This window comes from Amborella trichopoda, chromosome 12, assembly GCF_054954075.1.
Source record: "Amborella trichopoda isolate Santa Cruz 75 chromosome 12, AtrichopodaSantaCruz75HAP2 v2.0, whole genome shotgun sequence".
In the NCBI taxonomy this organism is placed as follows: Eukaryota; Viridiplantae; Streptophyta; class Magnoliopsida; order Amborellales; family Amborellaceae; genus Amborella; species Amborella trichopoda.
Window position 1 is genome coordinate 36,060,328 of NC_142347.1, and position 5,790 is coordinate 36,066,117.

Below are 5,790 nucleotides of genomic sequence, written 5' to 3' on the forward strand. Positions count from 1 at the left end.
AGAAAAAAAGAAAAAATTTCAAAAAAAAACCCTATAGCTAGAAAATAACAAACAATTTTTTTTTTAAAACAAAAACCTATACCTAGAAAAGAAAAAAAAGGAAACTTTTTTTTAAAAAAAAAAGAAAAAAAAAAGAGGACAATCCTCAAATCTCTTAAACAAGTTTCTCTTTTATTTAATGTTGATCGAGTCGTCCGTGTTGATCGAGTCATGCCTGAGCTAGGACTCGGCGACGATTGACAGCTAAAGAACAAATATCCGTCAGAGGTATTATCACCATCCGTATCGACGCCGTTGACTTGATGCGCAAGAGGGCTTAACGCCGTTGGATGCATCTCCTTCCACGTGGAGGGTTATTGCGTCCTCTCGAAATGATCGGCGATTCTTGAAACCTTTCTCTTGACTCCAAGAACGCCATCAGGCGATGGAGCCCACTCGTAGTCAGAACCATCATCATCACTATCCGAGTTCTTCAAATCGACGCCGTTAACTTGATGCAACGGCGCCCGCGTGGCGTGCTCCTCTCGATCGACAAAAAGAACTCCATCAGGCGATGAAGCCCACTCGTAGTCAGAGCCCGTTGAATCTTGGCCGGAATTGTCAAACGAAAATTGGGTTTGGTTGGGAATGTTGCCGGAAAATCGGTTCTTGCCTGAGCCATGGGTGGGGTGGGCGGAAGAGATGGATTGCCGGCAAGGCAGGCAGCGTCCACAATGGAGTTTACTGAAAAGAGAGAGAAAGAAGGATTTGGTGTTGTTTGATCTTCTTTTCTTGATGAAAGAAAAAGAAGAGACTTGTTTCTGCTGGATTTTGAGGCAACGAATTTGTTGGGTGAGAAGGGCTCATTAGGTACCGGTTGGTGCTGCACTCTTCGGCCATGGCCATGGCCATGCTCATGCGACTCTCTCTCTCTGAGGAGATTTCTCTCTCTCTGATGCAAGATTCTAAAGAAAGCTTGATGCCCAAGATAGTAGTCTCTCTCTGTAGATGGTGCTCTCTTTCTCTCTCTAAGGTGGTAGATGGTAGGCTCTCTATCTCTCTGCAATATCTGCATTGGTTTCTCTCTCCTCTCTTTCTCGTGGTAAGAAAATGAATTTTGAGTTATGTATCTTAAAATATGTAGGTCTCTGTGTCTACCTTCGTAGGACTTTTCCCGTCTCTCGAGGGTGAAAATTATACTGGGAAAATATCAATTAAGGGGTGGAAATTTCTTAACAAATCATTTATTCTACCATAAGATCACAAATTACATTCCGACCTTACTTGAACAGGATTTGTTCTATTCGTTGTACGTCTTTTTCCATTGACACAATGGAGACGCACAACAATCTGGAAGATGACATAGCCACGTGGCTAGAGTGTGAATAGGATCTCACCGGGCTTCATTAGCCCAAGATGATCGCTCTCAGAACCAACGGCTAATGAGATGGCCATGTCGTCTGACAGACCAAAAAAAACCTTTTTCTTTTTTTGTTAAAAAATAAAAATAAAAGTAAAAAAAATCACAAATTATATTTGAGTGTTTATTTTTAAGATAAGGCCAAGGCTTTATGAAAACCAAATGAAGCCTCACCTTAAATCCTCATCTAGAAAGAACTTTCCATCACGGAAACTCCATGATTGCTCTAATATCAATTTTCAATACCAAAAATAAAATTTGAAACTAAAAAAAACATAAAAATCTTTAGGATATTTAAACAATTGTTTCTAGGAAAAAATAGAGGGTTTAGGTAATTTTTTAACATTATACATTGTTTTTTGGGTTTGAAATACTATTTTTTCACGATCATAATTTTTAAGCCAAAATGATTTATTTAAAGTTTTTTCAATGCTTGAATTACAATTTCGGATGAGTTATTAGGTGAAGCTTTACTTTGATAGGGCTACAGCCCTATCAAACCATTTCCCTTATTTTTAAATTTCTATTTAAATAAAATACATTATCCAAAAATATTAAGAGTAAATTACAAATGAATCTCAAATAACTACCTAAAATACAAAATGATCCGATTACGAGTAGATATTATAAGGAAGGTCGGTCAATCCACATCTTCTTATTTTTTTACAAACTTGCGTCCCTGTCCCCTGCTAAAATCCTTCAATACCAAGTATTTCTATAACTCATAACTCTAAAAAATTCCCACAAAATTTCGGCCATCTATCATATTTATTCTTAGCCACATATTATTAACTTAAAAAAAAATGACTAAACTTGTCTCTAATGGTCATATGCCCCTTCTTTGCCCGGCCACAGGTTATTAGCTGGGTCGTGACTATTAGAAAGACAGATAAGAGCACGGTTAGTGAGATACACCTATGGCTGCATTAGAAAGATAGAGAAGAGCACGGGTAGAGAGATAGAGGAGTTAGACAGAGAAGAGCACGGGTAGAGAGATAGAGGAGTTGGATAGAGAAGGTATTAGAGAGAATGGGCACATTTAGATTGACAAAAGTGTTACAGAAACGTGATAGGTAGAGAGAGGAGGAAGAGAGAAATGGCATGGTCAGATAGGATTTACAGAGAGAAATAGCATGTTACATAGATAAATGAAATAAAGAGATTTTACCTCTTGGAATAGGGCTCCAGTCTCTGGCTGCGTATCAGCCCCTCAAAAATGTTTCTTTTGGATATTGTTGCAGTTTCCCAAAACCCTATCTGTTCGAGTCCATCCCAAAACCCTTTCAGTTCGAGTCCATCGATTAAGCTTCAGGTTTTTTTCTAGAGGAGGTTTTCACGCACCAAGTCAGTTCCTTCTATTTTAACAAACAGTTTTTGTTATGAAATCATCTTGGTCTATTGCAAACTACTCAGTTGTTTCATTTAGCCTTTAGGTGGGTATTCTGGAGAGGGAATATCTGTTTCATTGCTTTTGATAGAGAGCTTATAAATCTTTGTATTCTTCGTGTCTGCATAAATATTTTTTCGTCTTGTAGAAGAGAAAGTTTGCTTTTCCGTCTGTGGATATAATTGCTAAACTGCATAAATCTCTATGTTTTGCTCTATTATTTTTTACACAATTTTTAATTTTCTTTTATTTTTAGTCAAATTTTTGGTTTTTACCCTCTACACATGTGGAATTAGAGGTTGCTCAAAGAGGAGATTGTCGTATTTTGGAATTTGGCCTGAACAATGTGTGGTGATCATAATCCCAAGATAGATATTGCTGTCCCCAAGCGAGGGAACTCAATTGATTGGTGAGTTGTATTGTTTTTACTATATTGTGTGGGTAGTACCACTTGAATTTCAATTAAAAAGCTACAACCTCCATTTTCATGAACACTTTAAAAAATGGACTTTTTTTGAAATGCTTAAGGCCTGAAATCCTTACTTATCCACCCAAAAGAAAAAAAAAAAAAATTCTTTGAAATTTTGCGCTCAAAACGTTAGGGTAACCATTGTTTGTTTTGTATTTGGAGTCTATAAGAATAGAACCACATGAATTTGCGAGGAGAAGCAGCATACTGGTTCAAACCAATGAAACCTTATAACTAAAAAATGTTATTTTCACGTAACTGCATCATTTTAAATGGTGTGATGCGGCCTCATACTATAAAAATAAGGTGTGCCTAAAAAATCTAGTACAAAAGAGATTTTTCGAAGTTGGAAAACTTTCCAATTGATGATCTTGACCTCGAGATGTATGGATATATAGATACAAGAATTTGAAGTCCTAAAAATAGTTCATCATATAACAATTTATCTAGACCGTCTATTTTCTAGATTTTCAAGTGTTTATAGAGATACCCGATGTCCACTGTTTTTAGAGTTCTAAATTTCACAAATATGATTAAATATGAATTTTCAAGGCATCTTTAGGTTTTCAACATTGAAACTCCATGTTCCGGCAAAATTACAAGATGTACCTTATTTGTATATTGGTATAGTATATGGTAGGCACCTTACAGAAACCTCACCCTATGTTATATAGGCAACTTCATAAGAAAACCGCCCTATGTTATATAGGCAACTGCATAAAAAAAACCCATCAGAAAATGCCCCTACCCAAAACCCCAATGATGGCCTAATAATTTATTTTGTCTCTAATTATAAAATTTGAAACAAAAAAAATGGTGTAGATCTAACATATCTACGAAGACTCATAAATGGATGGAAAAAATATTTTAATTTTAAGGGCTTTAAATCAATTTTGTATTCGTTCATGGTTGTCATGGTCTAAACGATAAAATTGAGGGTTCTCTTGCACAAAAAACTCTATTTTGACTTTACTGTTTATTGTTGTGCCGGACACGCCTTAGCAAGGGCATACTTGTCAAGTCAGAACTCGGTGGGGTAGAGCACTGGGCCAAAAGCACAAAAAAGATTTGAAAAATTTTAAAATTTGATTATTTGAAAACATAAATATGTTTTAAAAGTAAATTCAAACTGAAAACACCTTTAAAATTTTAAAAAGTAAAGAAAACATAGATTTTAAAAAATAAAAGTATAAAAAGATACTATTTATTTTTTAGTACAATGAAGTCACAATCACTCTTGTCGGTCAAATTTTATTTTAAATCGGGTAGTTATGAATGTGTCATTGACTAGAAGTTTCTATAAGTCCTAGGCTTTATGAAAACCACATAAAGCCTCACCTAAAATCATCATCCGAAAAATACTTTCAGCGACATATATCTCTATGATGACTCTAAAATCAGTTTCAACATCGACAATAAAATTTGATACTAAAAAAATGGTAAAAATCTGGCAGATTGGTGAACACTTATTTTTAAAGCTAATTGGACGTTCTAGATAATGTATTAACAATGTACATTATTTTTAGATCCTGAAATCCTAATAATTTTTTTTTTTTTTGTAATCACAATGTTCAAGTCAAGATGATCGATGTCAAGGTTTTCCAATTCTTGACTTGTAATTTTCGATGAGTTATGGAATGAGGATATACTTATTATTATAGGGTTGCAGCCCGATCAAACCGCTTTCCTTATAACATTGGTCACAAGAATAGCAGAATGTGCGACAACAAATTTATTGCTTCTAAACCATGCGAAATGAAGTAGTGGATTGTTCAAAGGGATGTACTCTCTCTCTCTGGAGTATCATATTTTATTTCTGTGACCACACTCTGATTACCGTAATCTTGCTCAAAAATTTTCAAAAGTGTTTCTCCACAACAATATATCTACTATCCTTTTGAATGTGGTAAGTGTATTATCTTAATATGGTAAGAGCAGGGTTTAAAAAATCGTCAAGTCGAGTCGGACTCTCCCAGTTCGACTCGAGAATCGCCTGAGACCGAGCCGGTTCCACGAATAACCGGGAATCGCCCGTGTCTAGAGAGAACCGGGCGATTCCCAATAGTGAATCGCGAGTCAGACCGAATCACCAGCAAGAACACGGGCTGCACAATGTTCTTCACGGGATTTCAATTTTTTTTGTCATTTTGTTATCGATTTTCAACTTTTTCAACCTTATGAACGAATCTTGCAGGCTTTAATTCAAATTTCTCATCCATTTCAGTTAATAAAACGAATTAAAAAGCACCGTTTTTTATTAACAAATTTGGATCGAAGAGTGAGTTTTAGGGTTTCTGCCATTTCACTGATTTCAAGAGACAGAACGCATCATTTTTTGTAAAATTTCAGGGTGAGTGATCTTAAAAGTATTGGTCAGAATTTTTTGTTCATAATTTGTGATTATCTTGGAGGAATACATATCAATTTTGAGTTTGAAGGCATGGGTGCACGAATAACAGGTAAGAATTGTGTTTTTTTTTTTTCCCCATGCGATCAAATTCAGTCAATATTTTACAAATCATGTATTAAATTTAT

General features: G+C 35.4%; 1 non-coding gene across 1 annotated transcript; it reads left to right on the plus strand.

The window, feature by feature from the left end:
* The first annotated feature begins 1,253 nt into the window (after positions 1 to 1,253).
* Positions 1,254 to 1,449, plus strand: LOC148779554 (small nucleolar RNA U3). The gene has a single exon (XR_016046635.1). It is a non-coding gene; the product is annotated as a small nucleolar RNA U3 (small nucleolar RNA).
* The last annotated feature ends 4,341 nt before the right edge of the window (positions 1,450 to 5,790 follow it).